We start from the raw sequence: 21,234 nt of genomic DNA, 5'->3' as shown, positions 1-21,234 counted from the left end.
TAGAATGTCTGTGAAGCTTTCTCTATAGGATGGAGTTTTAGCTAAGAGCCAAATGGAAACATTCAATTACTCAGTGTCTCTATATTTTTTTTCTCCAGGACTGGAATTCCCCAAACTGAACTTTTGAACTAAGACATCTTTTATTCCTAGGCATACCCTCAAGAGATGTAAAAACAAGTCCACATAAGAGCCCCTCAAAGAAATGAGGATCCTCTTGACTAGAATTGAATGAGAGAACGAACACATAGTTAATTTTGAATTTCAGATAAACAACAAATAACTTCCATGATATAGGTATACCCCCAAATATTGTGTAAGACATATGTATACTAAAAATTATTATTTATATAATGTGATGTCTTGTAATTTTATTTGCTAAATCTGGCAGCTGTATCTTGATAGGACCCCAAACCCATCTGTGGTTAGGAGTCTGGGATTCTAAGAGCTCTAATTATAGGAAGCTGAGTCCAGAAGATTCTGAGTTTGATCTGCCAAGAGAGTCAAGGTTTTTTCCAGACACTGCATGGAACTCTTCACCCTAGAAGAAAGCGGAGTGTGTGGGCCCTGGTATCTCTTAAGAAGCAGAAATCTATTGCTTTGAGTTAGAGGAGATCACTTTCTTCAGTCTGGTTTGAAGCAACCTCTCTCTGAGAATTATTTATGGTGCTTCCTTAAAATGCATTCATTGTTCACTAAAACAACAAAAGCCTGCTCTTCATGCCCAGCTCCACTTCTGCTGGCAGATCTTCCCTCTCATTCACGTCTTCATCAGACTTGACTATGTCCTAGGCCTGTTCCAAGAGCTGGCCTGATTTCAGTGGCACAATGATACAACTTGAAGGGTGACATCAGCAAGACGGTGGAATAGAAAGCTCCATACCTTCCTTCCTCCTACAGAGACACTGACTTAACAACAATACGTGGACCAACTTCCTTTAAGAGAAATCCAGAAGCCAGTTAAGAGGCTCCTGCACCCCAGATCAGCATGAGACCACCTTCACTGAAGCTGGTAGGGAAATTTGTGGCCCCTTCTCATCATACTTCCTTCCCCTGGCACAGTGCCATGCATTCAGGAGGGAACTCCCAGCTCCTGGCTTCTGCCTGGGGATGGAAAGAGAAGACTAGACCATATGTTTATCATTCTGAAGTTTCTTGGTGGGGACTGTGAAGGTTCTGAGGAAGGAAAGGAAAAAGGTGTTATGGTTGCATCTAGGGCAGCTTAGCAATGAAGGTCAAGTCAGGTTGAAGGCAAAGAGGATGGAGAGAATACTTCAGTAGTATATCATTCACCAGCTACACCACATACCCTGCGCTCTGTGTCTTTGCTCATGCTGTTCCCTCTGTCAGGAGTGATTTTCCCTCTTTTCTGCCTCACTGATTACTGAAAGGGCCAGGTTAAAAGTCACCTTTTCCATAAAACCTTCCATGTATGATGATCTAAAGCATCCTTAACTGGTTCCCCTTTCCCTATAAGCTTGGGTATTTTTCACATCTTGACTATATATGCTGTTAACTTTTTTAGATTATATAGTATTTAACGTATTGTGCTTGTTTCATGGTTTCCCTTTTTTCCCAAACTTCCACGTGCCAAGATTGAAAGCAATCTTCCCACTTGCAATTTAGAACACCAGCCATGCTCCCCCACCCCAGCTCCCAGAATGTCAGACTAGTACATGGAATACAGGTTTGATGCCTTCGTCTTGTCCTGTACTGAGTAAATTATCTCCCATTTTATAAAAGCCAATAATATTCAAAATAATTTATGTTACACAAGGGATGAGAAACCAACCAGAGGGCAGAATTGATGGGATAATAAAATACTGTCCTCCTTTCTCTTCTCTGTTCCCTTGCGAAGTGGTTTTCTGGGTGGTAAGAATTAATGGGAAGGTTTAATTTAGGATCTGGGTGCTTGCTGCTTAGAAACATTTCTAGTAGTGGAGTATAAATAGAATTCAGAGTGAAGGCTCAAGAACAGAAGGAAAAAAACTGAGAAGGAACAAAATGAGCTTTGTGCTTTTCATATGGATAGACAGTGTGACTAGGGTAGGAATGAGGCAAGTTTATGGGGAAAACAATATGCAAGAAGGGCTCATCTTGGCTGAGTGTGACTAATGATTTATTTTTTAAGAACATAGGAAAAATAGGATGTGCTTGGAAGTAATGCAGGGCTAGTGGAAGAGAGGACATCCCTCAGAAGAATCTTAATGTGTTCTATGAGCTTATAGGATGAAAATTGTTGTAGTCAGAAAAGCACAGGTTTTAGAGTAGGAATAGCAAAATCAAATAAGTCAAGTGGCTCAGGCAGGGTTGTAGTGACCTGGATCAGGCACATCCTATCTCGCGGAGGCAGCCACCATTCAGATCCAGAAGGATGTGGCCAAGCAGGAATTTGGCTGCTGTCCCCAGATCATTTATTTGTTTGTTGGATTTTGATTGCTTCTTTCTTCTCTGAAACTCTGATTTGTTTTGTTTTGTTTCAATACAGGTTACTTTTACTTTTAAATAGTATGAGTTCATTCAAGTTACTAAAAGTGGTTTTGAGGAAAACTCTTTGGCAGTATCTATTAATGATGAGCACACCCACCCTTATAACTCAGAATTGTCAATATTTCCAATATGCCCACAAAAGTACGTACATGTGTTCAGCAAACTATGTATGTGAAGATGTTAATAAAAGCAATGTCTGTAATAGTCAAAAATTTCAATCGTCAAAAGTTAAGTATCTATCAACAGTATAACAGATAAATAAGTTGTTGAATAAATAAGTAAATAAGCTGTAAAATAGATGCATGAGTTGTATACTAGATAAAGAAATTGTGGAATAGAATATTGTACAATATACAAAGTAATGTTACGTGCAACAACATGAATGAATCTCAGACACAGACATAAAAAGACATAACGTATATATTGAAATGATTCAGTTCAGAGATGAAAACTACAATACAAAAATTACAAAAGTAATCAATAGTAAGAGAAATAATGATAGTGAGAGGGTGGTAGTGACAGCAGGTACATGAGTGGGGCTTCTTGGGGACTGGTAATAATTTTAGTAGTGGTTACATAGATATGTTAACTTTTTGAGGACTTATTGAGCTGTACACTTAAACAAGTTATTTTCTAAAAGGATTTTATGTTTCACATAAAAATTACTTTAAAAATTAGACATGTAGAAGGACCTGAATGTTGATCAGAAAAAAAATTGGATAAAATAAAAATCATACCTTTCTTTGAATCGATCATAAAGTGCTGGATGCAAAGAAGCTTTGTTCAACTAAATTCCAGAGAGTGGAGAGCCTGTACTTCCCTATACGTGGGGACAAGTACCTTATCTTGTGCAAATGTGTAGATGAGTGGTCCATGCGTAGCCTAAGCTAGTTTGCATTAACAAGGAGAAATAATCAAGTCTTTGATGACAATGGGATTGGTGGGATGGGTTGCTGTCTGGAAAAGCCTTGTGTACAAAAATAAATCATTCAGCCCCACAATTCTCCCCTTTCACTCCACCCTCCTGGAATTTTCCCACGAAAGTAGCAGTGGTGGAGGGGCTAGAAAGCAAAGACAATTCACCCTCCCTCACATCTCACAGTGCTTTGGTTCCAGGAACCTGATGAAACTGAAATGAAAGTGAATCAAAGCCATCTGAAACAGTGGGACAATGTTCTCCCACCACAAATATGACGAGAACCAGGAGCTCACCTTCTTAGAAGCAGCAGATCATGGCATGTATAGTTGGGCTAACTGGAAATGAAGTTAATCGGGCTTGAGTTGTAACCCAGACCCAACTCATCTAGACCCTTGAAATAAACTGAATGATCAACTGTTCAACCATCTTCAAAGCAGAGGGAAAAGCATTTAATCTCTGGAAAACAAAACAAAAATTATACTTCACTGCCCAATGTCTTTTATACACAGTGTGTAATATATACACAATGCTTAGTTCAATTAAACATTTGTGAGATATGGAAAGAAGTGGGAAGAGACAATCAATTGTCAAAAGAAAAATGTCACTAACAGTAAAAGAATGGTTGTTTTAAACCCTTGGTCTGCTAGATTAAGTATCTAGGATGGCTTTCAGGAATAGGAGAAGATAGACAATCTTTTGAGGATAGTGGGAGCTGGTGAAATAAAATGGAATCCCCAAATGAAAAGCACTAATATTGGGATTAGTAGAAGAGTACTTGAAAATAACTGTTATAAATATATAAAAAGACTCTACAGGAAGGATGGATATAATCAGTGAAGCAAAGGAGGAATTTGAGGAAGAAGTGGAAACTATATAAAGAAAACCAAATGGAAATTCTAGGATCAAAAATGTGCTCTGAAATTTAAAAAGTCATTGCATGAAATTAACAGCAGAACAAAAGTTCAATGAACTTGAACAAATAATAGAAACTTTCAGAATAGAAGCCTGCAGAGAGAAAAGACTGAAGAACCTGAACGGAAGCTCGGTGACCTGGAAAACAGCATGAAGTGGTCTAACATAATCAGAGTAGATGGAGCCACAGGAAAGCAGAGAGAGGAAGAGGGGGAAAATATAATTGAAGAAATAATGGCTGATTTTCTTCCTAAAATTGGTGAAAAATAGCCTACAAAACCATAAGTTTCAGTGAACCTTAAAAGATGAAATAAAATCCCCTAGACATATGATAAACTATTATACAAGAAAGAAATAAAAGATATTAAAAGCAGAAAGAGTAAAACAACTCTCACAAAGAGGAGCAAAGATAAGGGAAAAATGGCTACCTTCTCATCAGCTGTAGAATAAAAGAGCACAACTAAATGAAACAAACCAACAACAAATGGCAAGAAGTCAGATTTAAACCCGACCACATCAATAATTACGCTATATGTAAATAGCTTAAACAAGGCAATTACAAAGCAGATACTGCTGGGCCAGTCCCAATGGCCTAGTGGTTAAGTTTGGCATGCTCCGCTTCAGCAGCCCATGTTCAGTTCTCAGGCGCAGACCTACAGTGTTGGTCAGTGGCCAGGCTGTGGCAGTGGCCCACATACAAAACAGGAAGATTTGCAAGAGATGTTAGCTCAGGGCAAATTTTCCTCAGCAGAAAATAAAAAAAGCAGATACCATCAAACTTTTTTTTAAAAAACAGCAAGACTCAACTAAATGCTGCCTAAGAGACACCTTTAAAATATAAATACCAGTGTGCATGTAAACAATCAAAAATAGTATACCATGCAAACATTAAGCATAAGAATGCTAGTATGGACATATTAATATCAGAGTAGATTTCAGAAAAACGCATATTAACAGAGATAAATAGGGATATTACATACTTCTCAAAGGGCAAAATTCCTCAAGAAGACATAACAATCCTACATATGTATCCACCAAATAACAGAAGTTGAAAATACATGGAGAAACAGTGATAGAACTAAAGGGATACATAGACAATATAGACATACTTCCTTTTATTGTGCTTCACTTTACTGTAACTTGCGGATATTGCATATTTTACAAGAGGCTGTGCTAGCAAAAAGATTATGACTCCCTGAAGGCTCAGATGATGGTTAGCATCTTTTAGCAACAAAGTATTTTGTAATTAAGGCATGTACTTTTTTTAGATATAGATTTAGATTTAGATTTAGATATTGCACACTTAATAGACCACACTATAGCATAAACATAACTTTTATATGCACTAGAAAACCAAAAAATTCATGTGAGTCACTTTATTGCAATATTTGCTCTGTTGCGATATTCATCTTATTGTGGTATTTTCTTTTTTTCTGGAAACAAACTTGCAATATCACCATGGTATGCCTGAATGTCAAAGACTTAAATAACACCATCAACCACACTAAAATAAAATATGTAAAAAATAAAATAAATAAAATATGTAGAAAAATCTCAAACACTTGAAAATGAAAAATAAATACTTCTAACTAACCTATGTGTCAGAAGAAATCAAAGAGAAATTTAAAAATATTTGAACTAAATTATAATGAAAATAAATTACCAAATTTGTGTCGTGAAGCTAAAATAATCGGTAGATGGATGTCTATAACAATTGTGTTGTGTTTCTATTAGAAAATTAAAAAAGAATTGAAATCAATGATCAAACCTATTACTTTAAGCTAGAAAAAAGGAAAAATTAAAGTCTAAGGTAGGTAGAAGGAAAAGAATAATAAAGATAGAAGGAGAAATCAGTGAAATGGGAAACAGAAAAACAAAGAAAATTAACAAAGACAAAATATTGTACTTTGAAAGATTACTAAAACTGATTATCCCTAGCAAGTCTGATCAAAATATATCTCAAATTAACAACATCAGGAATGAAAGAAAAATTCTATTCACAGATTCTACAGATATTAAAAGTACAATGATAAAACATTATATAGAATTTAATGTCAAGATTTTTGACAATTTAGATGAAATAGACAAATCATTTAAAAGACACAAATTGCCAATTGGCACAAGAAGAAATAGAACGTATATATTTCTCTATATTGTAAAGAAAATTAATTCATAATTTGAAACATTTTCAGAAAGATAAATCAAGTGTCCTCATTAAATTCTACAAAAGTGAATTCTCTTAAACATCGAATGAATAAATAATAGTAAGGATACACAAACTCTTTCAGAAAATAAATGAAGAAATGCTTTCAACTGATTGTATGAGGCCAGACTCACCGTGATACCAAAACTTAACAATGACACCACACACACACATACACACACAAATCCCCTATAAATATACTGCAAAAAAATCTTAGTAAAACATTAACAAATCATAGCTAGCAATATATAAAAAGAATAATGCATTGTGATCAAGTGGAGTTTAATATCACGCATGCAAGTTTGGCTTAACCATCACATATCAATCAATGTAACTCACTACATTATAAAAATATAAGAGGTAATGTATATGATTATTTCAGTAGATGCACAAAAAACACTTGAAAAAATCAACACTTCAGAAAAATGGGAATTTAGATGGGAATTTCTGCTATCTGATAAAGAGAATATTCAAAAATAACTTAGCTCACTTAATACTTAACTGGCAAAACATTTTTTAAATTCCCCAAAGAACAGGAGCAAAACAAGGATGTCCAATCTTACCACTTGTATCCTGGAAGTCCTAGCATTGTAAAAAGGCAAGAAAATTATATAAAATGTATCATTTTGGAACAGAAGTAGAAGATTGTCTTTCTTTCTGTTTTCTTTTTTGTTTGTTTGTTTTTGCATACAACATGGTTCTGTACCTAAAATGCCCTAAGATATGCACTAAAAAAAAATAAACTACAATAGTGAATAAGGGACTTCAGCAAGGTTTCAGGATAAAATGTCAATATACAAAAATCAATTGTATTTCTATACCCGAGCAATAAACTGTTGAAAATTTAAAAATTTAAGTCGACATTTACTTTAGCATCAAAAGTAAAAAGACTTACGAAAAATTTTAACACAATGTGTGCAAGACTTCTACACTATAAATTTTAAACGTTGTTGAAATCAGTTGAATTTGTAAATAAATTGAGTAAGTAGTAAATAAATTGAGAGGTATACAATGTTTGTGGATTTGAAAACTCAATATTGTTGAGATGTCAATGTCTGCTAAATAAATCTTTATATTCATCAATCACAATTAAATTTGGAGCAGAATTCTTTTGGCAAAAATAAAGCATTATCTTAAATTTATATGGCAATTCAAAGATCTTAGGATGGCTAAAAACACTTTTGAAAAAGAGAATGTTTGGAAGATTTACCCCATTTGACTTAAAGACTTATTTTAAACCTGCAATAGTTAAGACAGTATGGTTCTCAGGTGAGGCTAAACAAATAGATCAATGGAACAGAATAGAATGTCATGAAATAGATAAACATTGATATGATTAATTAATTTCTGGAAAAAACATAAATACAATTTAATGGGGAAAGAAATGTCATCTCAAAGTACAGTGCTAGAACAACTCTACCCACTACACAAAATAATTCAAGATAGATCATTTTCCCAAGTGTAAAGCTAAAGTCGCAAAGTTCTTGCAAGGAAACACTAGAATATAATACAAAAGGGGCATAGGCAAAGATCTCTGAGACAGAACACAAAAAGCTCTACTCATAAATGTGAAAAAAAAGATACACTGGATTTCATCAAAATTAAAGACTTCTGTTCATTAAAGGATTCCTTTAAGAAAAAAAGCAGAGTTGAAAAAAATATTTATAATATGTATATCTGACAAGGAACCTGTATCCAAAATATATAAAGAACTCCTTCATGTCAAAAATAAAAATACTAGCAATCCAATAAAAAATGGGCAAAATAATTGAACAGGTACTTCACGAAAAAAGACATGAAAGTAGCCAAGAGGCCCAAGAAAAGGTTTTCAACATCGTTATTCTTTAGGGAAACGAAAAGTTAAAACCACACTGAGATACTCCCTCACACCTGCTAAAATGACTAAAATGAAAAATGTTGGTAAGTTTGTGTAGCAAATGCTGATGGAAATCTAAAGCGATAAAACCACTTCAGAAACTTGCAGCTTCTTGTAAAATTAAACATACTCCTACCACATGACCAACCATAGAAATGGAAGCATACATCCAAAAACACTTTTACGAGAATGTTCGCAGCAGCTTTATTTTTAATAGCCAAATATTTCTATCCACAGGAGAATGTGTAAACACATTGTAGTATATTCATATAATGGATTAGTAATCAACAATAAAGATATGAACTACTGACACCCATAACAAGAAGGATGGATCTCTCAGATACTCTGTTGAGCACATGTTCTTGAGTAGTCTGACAATGTATTTAGTGTATGATTCCTTTTACATGAAAGTCTAGAACAGGCAAGAACCTGCTGAAACATATCATATCACTTGTTCCTTGAGGCTGAGATTGGGGTTTGAAGACGGAACGTTCTGGGATAATAGAAGTGTTCTCTATTTTCATTGGCATGGTGGTTACATGGATGCATATACTTGTCAAAAACTCACCTAACTATAAACTTAAGTTCTGTGCATTTTCTTTCTGTAAATTATCACACACACAGGTGTGTGTGAGCACCAAAACAATCCTTAAATTTGATAGACCTCTGGATTAAAGTTATGACTCTCATATTTAACAGCTGGGTGTCCTTTGGCAAATTATTTCATTTTTATAAGCCTCAGTTTTGCATGTATATAAAATATTCATAATACCCAACTTAAAAACTCATTTGAGAAATAAACACAATAATCTCTCATCAAGTATCATCCAGGATATGTAATAGTCTCTCAATAAGTGTTAACCATTATAAGTATTATCATTAGAAATTGATCATTAATGCCTCTTTTTTCCCATTATCATTAGACTTTGGAGAAATTCACTCTAAGCTTAGGAGAGTCAAAAGGAAGAGCAATATGATTTATGGAAAAAAACACTTGTCTTAGAATCATAAAACACATATTCTAGCCTATTTCTCTAAAAACCATAGTGTGGTGCAGCAGAAAGCAACACAGTCAACTAAGAAAAAGAGATAATTTGGAGTCACAGAGATCTGGATTTGAATTCTGTCTCCATAGCTTATAAACTGTACACAACAGCTTATAAACTAAACTATGTCACCTTGAAAAAGTAATCTCTGAGCCTTCATTTCATCTCTAAAGTGCAAATAAATATAATTATCCTACACAGTTGTCTGATTAAAAATGTTAGATAGCACCTGTAAAGAACCCGACAATTAGCAAGCCATCAATAAACACTTCCTTTTCCACCTCCTTCCCTGGTGCATTCATTTTAGTTTTTATGGGCTTCACTTACCTTAGCAAATTAGGGGGATTGATCTCCGAGGCAACATTAAACTTTTTAATTCATCTGATTTTGAATAAGTTTAACCTTGTAAGAACAATCCGGAGGTCTACCAATCTATATCTGTGTCCAAGATGAACCAAAAGTTCCTGCAGAAATTAAACCTAACCAAAACAATGAAAGTATAGATTCACTCAGATGGAAAAGATCTCCTGGCCCAGGCTCATCACTGCCTGGATCGCTGTGTTTCCTGTTACTAAGGCTACAAGAGTTTATTTACACAAGGAGCACATCTTTAACCATTTTAAAAAATAAGACGTAGGGACAGATTGTCCTCCTCTAAGGGAAAAAAAAAACAACAACCCACAAATCCATCCGGGGAAGCTGGATATGATAGACCCTTTAATTTTAAGAGTAACATGGTCAAGGAGTTCAATGAAGAGATGATTTAATTTTATATTTGGTTTTAAGATGAAAATCTCCACTTTTCCCTCATCAGCTAAGGAGCACAATGCAGCAATGTGGGTTTATAAAAGATGCTGGCAAAATATACCCAGTCGTTTTCCACTCTTTGAGTCCTTTGGAGACTTAGAGAGTCCTAGAAGCACAGAAAGACAGTACTTAGAGTTATCTTTTAGAAGCCCAGAGATTTATATACAGAAATTGGCAGCCCAAGGAGGGAGTGTGGCTTGTTCACATTAATAAATATTGAGCCGGAATGAGGTCCAAAATCTAAGGTTCCTTCCATTATATTTCTCTTTTATGTACGTCATACTGAGAGTAACTTCACTTAGAAATGATACACCACAAGCACATTGGAAGTCACATTTCTTACCCTGCATATATAGATCCCGTTTGCCCAGTGGATTAGGTAGTAGATGCTCCCAACAAGGCCATTGAACTAGGTTATTGTAGATGCCAGCTCAACATTTGTCCCCCCAACCCCACTCCCCACCCCCTGGTAGCTTACATCTGCTTTTAGTCTGTGCTCTAAATCAGTTACTTTGACTTTCCACTTGCTTGTTATGGACTGGTCGCACCTAGGTACATCACCGTCATATATCAGAGTCAAAGTGTTGAAAACTACACACAAGAGAAAACCTTAAAAACAGTCAGAGAAAAATGGAACATTACATACAGGGAAATCATGATTTGAATTAACACAGACTACTTATCAGAAACCACGGAGACCAGAAGACAGTGAAATGAAAACAATTTCAGATCAAGAAAACTGAAGAAATTTGTCCCCAGAAAACCTGCACTGTCAGAAATACTAAAGGAGTTTCTACAGTCTGAAAGGAAATAATACCAGATGGAAACCTGGATTTTTGAAAAAGAATGAAAGTCAATGGAAGAAGTAAATATTTGGATAAAAATGGAAGATTGTTTCCCTTTTAAATTATTTAACTTACTTATGACTATGTAAGGCAAAATTATAACATTGTCTTCTTGGACATTTATGTGTATGTATTATATGTATATATGTGTGTATAATAACTATAGTGTATAGAACAGAAAGAGAGTAGTAAATAGACCTATTTGATTGCAAGGTTTCTACATTTTATGTCAAGTGGTACTATATTAACACTAGGTTGAATGTGAAATGTTAAAGATAGATGTGCCAATCCTTAGAGCAATCACTAAAAAATAAGGTAAAGAGGTAAAGCTAAAAATCCAAAAGATACTTTAGATTAAATTGTAAAAAATATTCAAATAATTCAAAGGCATGCAGGGAAGAGGAACAATAATAACAACAACAAAAGAATGATGCAAACAGAAAATGGTAAACTGGTAGACAATTCAACCAATTCAACGATTATATTAAATGCTAGTATTTAAACATGCCAATGAAAGTTCAAGACTTTCAGAACGTATAAAATGAAAGACTCCACTAAATACTGTCTATATACTATATACTATATATACATTATATACTGTCTAGGAGAATCACTCTAGGGGCATTAGCTGGTGTGCCCCTTTAAAAACCATGTGTCCTTGAGGCTCCTGTCTGGGCTACGCTCCAGCACTCACGATCATAACAGTCCTGGGTTTGGCCAACCCAGCTGCTTTCTCCTGGAGAGTTAGCACCAAGATCCTCGCTGTCTTGGGAACATAGAGGTCCCCCCGGTGGGGGAGGTCTGGTTCTCAAACCCAAGTCATACATGGATGATCCCCCTTAGCAAGCATGCAGCCTTTGTTCCTCTGCCTACTTAAGCAAGCTTCTCTCAGGGGGCAGTAATGGGTGCACCTTGCTGTCCAGCCGGCCACCACTGGACCTTCCCGGTAAGTAACTCCCAATAAACCCATATGTCTCATTCGCTGTCTCTGGGTATTTTCTTTGGTTTCTTGGCATCTTATCCCACACTGCTCACCCAGATGGGCATGTGGTGGAACACTCACTTTAAATAAAAAGACACAAATAGGTTGCAAGTAAATAGAAATGAAAAAGATATACTACAAAAACAATGTGGTAGGTAGTCTCTAAGATGGATGCCAAAGATCCCTGTCTCCTAGTATTCATGCCGCTGGGTAATCTCTTCCCCTTGAGAATGGGCTAGAAATACTAACATGCTTCTGAGAAATATAATATGGCAGAAATGATAGGATAATACTTCCAAGATTAGCTAACAAAAAATCCCTGGCTTCCATTGTGCATTCTTTCTCAAACTCTCAGTTTCTCTCTCTCTCTCTCTTGTTCTCTCTCATCGCTTGCTCTGGGGAAAGCCAGCTACCTGCAGTACCTTGAGAACCCTCAGACAAGCCTGCAGAAAACCCACATGTGAGGGACTGAGGCCCTCAGTTCAACAGGCCATGAAGAACGGAGACCTTCTAACTACGACTTGAGTGGGTTCAGAAGTGGATTTTTCAGCCCAAGCAGAGTCTTGAGATGACTGTAGCCTTGGCCAACAGCTTTGCTGGAACTTCATGAGAGAACTTGCAGCAGAAATACTTAGCTAAGCAGCTCAGTTAATTCCTGACCCACAGAACTGTGAGATAATAAATGTTTGTTGTTTTAAGCTAATAGATTTTGGAGTAATTTGTTTCATGACAATTTATAATGATTACAAAGTAAGCTTGAGAAGGCTGGAGTAGCTATATTAAGAATAAAGTAGGACAAGAATTATAATACAGATAAAAATCAGGATAAAGTTATAACAGAGATAAAGAAAAGCATTTCATAATGACAACAGGACAAGTTCCTCAGAAGGACATAAAAATCACAAATATCTGTCCTCCAAATAGCAGCCTCAAGGGGAGAGGAAGGAGAGCAAAAGGGGTGATTAGGCACACGTATGGTGATGGATTGTGATTAGTCTTTGGTGGTGAACACGGTGTAATCTACACAGAATTCAAAATATATTACCATGTGCACCTGAAAGTTATACAATGCTATAATCCAATGTTACTGTGATGAAAAAAAATAGCAGCCTCAAAATACTTGAAGCAAATATTGATGGAATTAGGGATAAATAAATAATTCTACAATCAAAGAAGATTTCTGTCTTCCACTCTCAGCAATTGATAGAATACTTGGGGAAAAAATTAGTAAACGAATAGATTATCTGAACATCACTATCAACCACTGTGACCTAGGTAAAACCTAAAGAACACTATGCCTTACATGGGGGTACGAGGTAATTCACCAAGAAAGAATATATACTTGATCATAAAACAAGTCTCAATAAATGTAAAAGGAATGCAATCATGTTATCTGAGTATAATGCAATATAATTTGAAATCAATAAAAGTAAGATATCTAGGAAACCCCAAATATTTGAAAGTTAAGTAAAATAATTCTAAATAGTCCATCAAAGAAGAAAGCGTAAGGAAAATTAGAAAATATTTTGATCATAATTACAAAAAATGTAACATTCCAAAGTATATGTGATGAAAATAAAGTAACGAATGGTTAGAAATTTATAGATTTAAGCACTTACATTAAAAAAGTCAATTGGGTGCTGGCCTGGTGGTGTAGTGGTTAAGTTCGTGCACTATACTTTGGTGGCCTGGGGTTCACGGATTTGGGTCCCAGGCAAGGACCTAGCACTGCTTGTCAAGCCATGCTATCGTGGTATCCCACATAAAAAAAACATTGGCACAGATGTTAGCTCAGGGCCAATCTTCCTCATACACACACAAACACATGCCAAAAAGGAAAACAGTCTAAAACAATGAGCTAAGATTCCACCCTAGGAAATTAGGAAAGTAAAGAGCAAAGTAAACTTAGTAGGTAAAAGGAAATAAGTAATCAAGATAAGAGCAGAAACCAGTGAAATAGAAGACAACTGAATAACAGAGTTGACAAAAAAACCACGATTTGATGCTTTGAAAGAAACTATCAAAATTAATAAAAATTTAGGTAAACTGATCAAGTAAAAGAGAGAATAAAAATTATAGGAATAAAAGATGGATTATCACTATATATCCTATATATATAAAAGAATGAGATTGTTATTAATAATTTTATGCCAATAAATTTGACAACTAAGGTGAAATGGACAAATACCTTGGAAAACTCAATTCACTATAACTGACAAAAAAAACTGAAACAGAAAACCTGAGTAACTTTATTAAAGAAACACACACACACACAACTTTGGGCCCCAATGGCTTCATTCGTCAATTATCTCAAACACTTTAGAAAGAAACCATGTGAATCTTACATAAACAATTTCAGAAAATAAAAGAAGAGAAAACATTTCCTAACTCGTATTGTGAAAGCTGCATAACCTTAATACTAAAATCTGATTAAAATGGTATTAAAAAAGCAAACTATGAACCAATATTTCTCATAATCATGAATGTAAAAATACTTAACAAATATTAGCAAATTGATTTCAGAAATTTATAGAAAATATACATCACAATTAGGAAGGTTTACCCTAAGAATGTAAACTTGATTTAAAATAATTTTAAAATCAATCAATATAATGCACACTCATAACAGAATAAAAAGGAAAATTATGATCATTTCAATAAATGTATAACAGCGTTTGACAAAATTCAACAACCCATTCACGATAGAAAGTCTCAGCAACCTAGGAATAGAAGGGAACTTCCTCCATTTAACACAGGCCAGTCCAAAAAAAATCTACATTTACCATCATATTTAAGAGTGAAATATTAAATATTTTGTTCCTAAGATTGGGAGCAAGCAAGGATGCCTACTGTTACCACTATAATTCAACATTGTACTAGAGATTCTAGTCATTGAAAACAGGCAAGAAAAAGACAATTATAAAGATGAAAAATGAAAAAGCTAAAGTGTTTCTATTTGCAGATAAGATAAAGCCTGTGTTGAAAACGCCATAGCCTCTACAAGACAACTATGGGAAACAATCAGTGACTCTAGCAAGCTCATATGACACAAGATTTCTATAAAACAAAACCTAAATTGTATTTTTATATATGAGCAGCAAGTAACCGGAAAACAGAACAAAACGTAAATTCCATTTACAATACCTGTCTGATTCCATTGTTTTTAAAATTACCTTCCCAAATATCTTAAACCACTGAGATACTGCCCCTGAAATACCTCAGCATGTTTCTTGCCTCTAGCATCCCATCCCAGTTTAACATCAGGAAGAGTGTTAACAAGACCACTTCCACACCATACCAGGGGTTTTCTGTACTCCACATATCATCAGTGATGGAATCCTCCTTGTCAGCCAGCCAGTGGGTAAAACAGCTCTAATATCCTATTTTAGTATCTTCTTTCTCAGACCATTCCTGGAACAGAGTTAGGTCAATGCTTTATGGGGAAAAAATACCAAGGTGGTATTTGCGGGCAGGAGCTTTATGGAAAGTGTGATCTAGAATAACATCTGTGAGAGAATAAGGAATGCCTGATTAGGCAGAGAAAGAAGTTGAATTGTGACGCCGTTACAACAGAACCTCAGCTGACCTCACAGGGTGAGATGAACTGTGGATGGCCCTGAAGTGTGGATGGTCCTTCGGCCATGTCCTGAACTGTGGCGTGGGGACCAGGACTTTGTACACTGGAACTAACCAGTCACTGGGTGTAAGTTGACATTGAAGAAGGAAGGTCGCTTTTTGAAGCAATTCTCTTCATGCAGAAGATACTCAACAGGCAGATGTCAACAGCCACCACTTCAGGAGGCTGGAGAATGAGTGTATTGTTCCTGAAAGGGGTAGCAGGATGGTGGACCCTACTCAATCCACTACCACCAGTTAGAAAGCTGTTGTAATAACAGCCCAGAGTTTACAAGACTAAGAAAGCAGCAGAAGACATGGAGAGAAGAGACACAAAAGAGATACTTAAGAGATAGGACTGATATAACTTAGTAGCAAATACATATGGCAGACGGGAAGACACTCAGGCTGTCTTTGCTACTGAGTTCAACTATCTTAGATTCTCACTTGAATACTTAATAAAGTAAACTTTTGGGGAAATGGAGATACTCTGGACCAGAGAAAGTCAAGAGGAGCACTAGATTAATGATCTCTCTTCTCTGAATGCAGTGGGTGAAGAAGGCACAGATGGGAAGGGAATTCTTGCTGTCTTTAGAACTTCATGCTCATTACTACTCCATCCAAGAGAATTTAATGCAGAAAATAAGATTTTGGAATTTCTCCTACGGTTAGCAATTATGTTCAAGCAATTGTGGTTGTCTCAAATTTTCTCTAGAGATATCATACAACTCTTAAAGCAAAATTAACTTTGTTATTTTTTCCAGTTTTGTTGTGGTATAATTGACATACTTCACTAAGTTTAAGATAGGTATCCTAATGGTTTGACTTACATATATTGTGCACTGATTTCTGCAGTAAGTTTAGTTTGTATCCATTATCTCACATAAATATAATAAAAAGAAAAAGGAAAAAAAGAAAAAGAATTTTTTTCCTTGCAATGAGAACTCAGGATTTACTCTCAACTTTTCATATATATCATAAAGAAATTTAACTGTAGTTGTCATGCTGTACATTACACCCCTAGTACTTGTTTATCGTATAACCGTCACGCTATGTTTTAAATACAAAATAGATTTTATCGTAGTATTATGGGATAGGGATCATTAAATCATACAAATAATAACTGAATGTCCAAACTCCCCAGAGGAAAGAAGTTACTATGTCAAATGGCTAAAAAATTTAGAAAAGAGAAATAATTTCCAATTAATCTCGTTTTATTTTTATCAGAAAAGACAAGGAAATGAGAAGAATGTGAAATCACTGATATATATCAGACTTGAGTATCTTTAACTGAAACTTTAAGAATAATTCAAAAATATTAAAAATACGTGGGATTATATAATCTGGTATGATCACTCTTTGACCAAGCAAGATACAGTAATAGACACTGAATAGAATTTGGAACCTTGTCTAGATTACAACTAATCAAAACAAGAGGAGATTCTTGAAGAACATCCTAGCTACCTTCAATATTTAAAGGAAAAGGGTTAAATTGTATATAGGCAAGAAGAAGGTGTTTGGAATTAGTGTGTGTGAGGGTGTGAACTATGAGCCATGCAATGAACTTGCATGTTTAGCTCATTCCCTCCACGACTCCAGGAAGTGAGCATTCTTACTCTCATCTTACAAATGAGAGAACCTAGGCTAAGAGGGTTAAAGATGAAAACCCAATTTTGTTCAGTCAGTAATGGAAGGCATAACCAAACACCCATCCCCTTTCCACATAGGAAACCCTTTTACTTCCACCTTTCCTGTTGGAGGAAGAAAGCTACAAACTACAAGTGGAAACTACACCTAGACAGTTTTGGCTCAAAACAAGGAAGTACTTTCTGACAATCAGAGCTCTCCAAGATGAAATCGTATGCCTTACAGGTATTCCTTTCATTCGTAGCATGGTGATTAAGTATTTGCTCTGTTCCATTTTTTTGTGCCTCTCTACACAGTCCTTCACACTGCATCCACGGAAATCTTTGCAAAACCAACCACACCTATTCCTGCATTAATACAAACACATTAGTACATGCATTTCTAAAGACCCCTTCTATTTCAACTTGCTTAAATTATATGGCCAGAAGGCCTCATAGGTCTGCCCCATCCACATCTTAATTCTCACTTAGAATTATTTATATACACCCTCCTTTCCTCCTGAGCCCACAATTGGGGAGGCTTCCCTCTAAAATTAAAATTATAGTTGCAGTCCTTTTTTTAAAAATTATTTTTTCTTATTTATCGTTATATTTTTTATTATTTTTTTAAAGTTTTAGTATTTCTCAAAAGGACTTTCGTTTTTTGGTTTTTCTGTGTGTTTTTCATTTTTATTTATTTATTTTTTAACATTGGATTATAGCATTATATAGCTTTCAGATGTACATCGTAATATATTTCGAATTCTGTGTGGATTACATCATGTTCTCCACCCAAAAACTAATTATAATCCATCACCGTACATGTGAGCCTAATCACCTCTTTTGCCCTCTCTCCTCCCCCCTTCCCCTATGGTAACCACCAATCCAACCTCTGTTGCTATGTGTTTGTTTGTCGTTGTTTTTGTCTTCTATTTATGAGTGAGATCATATGGTATTTGACTTTCTCCCTCTGACTTATTTCACTCAGCGTAATACCCTCAAGGTCCATCCATGTTTTCACAAATGGCCGAATTTCACCATTTCTTATGGCTGAGTAGTATGCCATTATGTATATATATCACATTTTATTTATCCATTCGTCCATTAATGGGCACCTAGGTTGCTTCCAAGTCTTGGCTATTGTGAATAATGCTGCAATGAACATAGGGGTGCATGTATCTTTATGCATTTGTGTTTTCAAGTTCTTTGGATAAATATCCAGCAGTGGTATAGCTGGATCATATGGTAGATCTATTCTGAATTTTCTGAAGATACTCCATAATTCCTTCCATAGTGGCTGCACCAGTTTGCACTGTACCAGCAGTGTACAAGTGTTCCCTTCTTTCCACATCCTCTCCAACACTTACTGTTTCCTGTCTTGTTAATTATAACCATTCTGACCTGAGTGAGGTGATATTTCATTGTAGTTTTGATTTGCATTTCCCTGATAACTAATGATGTTAAACATCTTTTCATATGCCTGTTTGCCATCCGTATATCTTCTTTGGAAAATCCCTGTTCAGATCTTTTACCCTTTTTTTAATTGGGTTGTTGGTTTTTTGTTAATATGTATGAGTTCTTTGTATATTTTGGATATTAACCCCTTATCTGATATGTGATTTCCAAATGTCTTCTCCCAATTGTTAGGTCGTCTTTTCATTTTGTTGATGGTTTCCTTTGCTGTGCAGAAGCTTTTTAGTGTGATGTGGTCTCATTTGTTCATTTTTTCTTTTGTTTCCCTTGCCTGGTCAGACATGGTACTTGAAAACATGCTGCTAAGACTCATGTCAAAGAGCGTACTGCCTATGTTTTCTTCTAGAAGTTTCATGGTTTCAGATCTTACATTCAAGTCTTTAATCCATTTTAAGTTGATTTTGTGCATAGTGTAAGATAATGGTCTATTTTCATTCTTTTGCATGTGGCTGTCCAGTTTTCCCAACACCACGTATTGAAGAGACTCTCCTTTCTCCATCGTATGCTCTTGGCTCCCTTGTTGAATATTAACTTCCATAAATGAGTGGGCTTATTTCTAGGCTCTCGATTCTGTTCCACTGATCTGTGTGTCTGTTTTTGTGCCAGTACTATGCTGTTTTGGTTACTATGGCTTTGTAGTATATTTTGAAATCGGGAAGTGTGATACCTCCAGCTTTGTTCTTTTTTCTCAGGAATCCTTTGGCTATTTGGGGTCTTTTGTTGTTCCATATAAATTTTAGGATTCTTTGTTCTATTTCTGTGAAAAATATTGTTGGAACTTTGATAGGGATTGCATTGAATCCATAGATTGCCTTGGGAAGTATGGGCATTTTAATGATGTTAATTCTTCCAATCCAAGAGCACAGAATATCTTTCCATTTCTTTGTGTCTTCCTCGATTTCTTTCAACAATGTTTTATAGTTTTTGATGTATAGGTCTTTCACCTTTTGGTTAAGTTTATTCCTAGGTATTTTATTCTTTTTGTTGCAATTGTAAATGGGATTTTATTCTTAATTTCTCTTTCTGCTACTTCATTCTTAGTGTATAGAAATGCAACTGACTTTTGTATGTTGATTTTGTATCCTGTGACTTGACTGTATTCATTTATTATTTCTAAAAGTTTTTTAGTGTATTCTTTAGGGTTTTCTATATATAAAATCATGTTGTCTGCAAGGAGTGACAGTTTCACTTCTTCTTTTCCAATATGGGTCACTTTTATTTCTTTTTCTTGCCTGATAGCTCTGGCTAGGACTTCCAATACTATGTTAACTAAGAGTGGTGAAAGTGGGCATCCTTGTCTGGTTCCTGTTTTTAGAGGGATAGCTTTCGGTTTTTCTCCATTGAGAATGATATTTGCTGTGGGTTTGTCATATGTGGCCTTTATTATGTTGAGGTATTTTCCTTCTATACCCATTTTATTTAGAGTTTTTATCATCAATGGATGCTGTATCTTATCAAATGCTTTCTCTGCATCTATTGAGATGATCATGTGATTTTTATTCTTCATTTTGTTAATGTGGTGTATCACATCGATAGATTTGCGGATGTTGAACCATCCCTGCATCCCTGGAATGAAACCCACTTGATCATGATGTATGATCTTTTTGATGTATTGTTGTATTCTATTTTCTAGTATTTTGTTGAGCATTTTGCGTTGATGTTCACCAGTGATATTGGCCTGTAATTTTCTTTTTTTGTGTTTTCCTTGTCTGGTTTTGGTATCAGGATAATGTTGGCTTCATAGAATGAATTAGGAAGTCTCCCCTCCTCTTCAATTTTTTGTAAGAGTTTGGGAAGGATAGTATTGTCTTCTTTGAATGTTTGGTAAAATTCACTGGGGAAGCCATCTGGTCCTGGACTTTTATTTTTTGGGAGGTTTTTGATTGCTGTTTCGATCTCCTTACTGGTGATTGGTCTATTCAGATTCTCTACTTCTTCTTGGTCCAGTTTTGGAAGGTTATATGTTTCTAAGCATTTATCCATTTCTTCTAGATTATCCAATTTGTTGGTATATAGCTTTTCGTAGTATTCACTTATTATCTTTTGTATTTCTGAGGTGTCCATTGTAATTTCTTCTCTTTCATTTCTGATTTTATTTATTTGAGCCATCTCTCTTTTTTTCTTGGTGAGTCAAGCTAAGGATTTGTCGATTTTGTTTATCTTTTCAAAGAACCAGCCCTTGGTTTCATTATTTTTTCCTATTTTTTTAGTGTCTATTTCTTTCATTTCTGCTCTGAATTTTATTATTTCCTTCCTTCTGCTGATTTTGGAATTTGTTTGTTCTTCTTTTTCCAGTCCCTGTAGATGTGCCAGTAGATTGTCTATTTGGGAATTTTATTCTTTGTTGAGGTAGGCCTGAATTGCTGTAAACTTGCCTCTTAGAACTACTTTTGCTGTATACTACAGATTTTGGCATGTCATATTTTCATTTTCATTTGTCTCCA

The sequence above is a fragment of the Equus asinus genome, chromosome 12, assembly GCF_041296235.1.
Source record: "Equus asinus isolate D_3611 breed Donkey chromosome 12, EquAss-T2T_v2, whole genome shotgun sequence".
In the NCBI taxonomy this organism is placed as follows: domain Eukaryota; kingdom Metazoa; phylum Chordata; class Mammalia; order Perissodactyla; family Equidae; genus Equus; species Equus asinus.
This window is presented reverse-complemented; position numbering follows the sequence as displayed.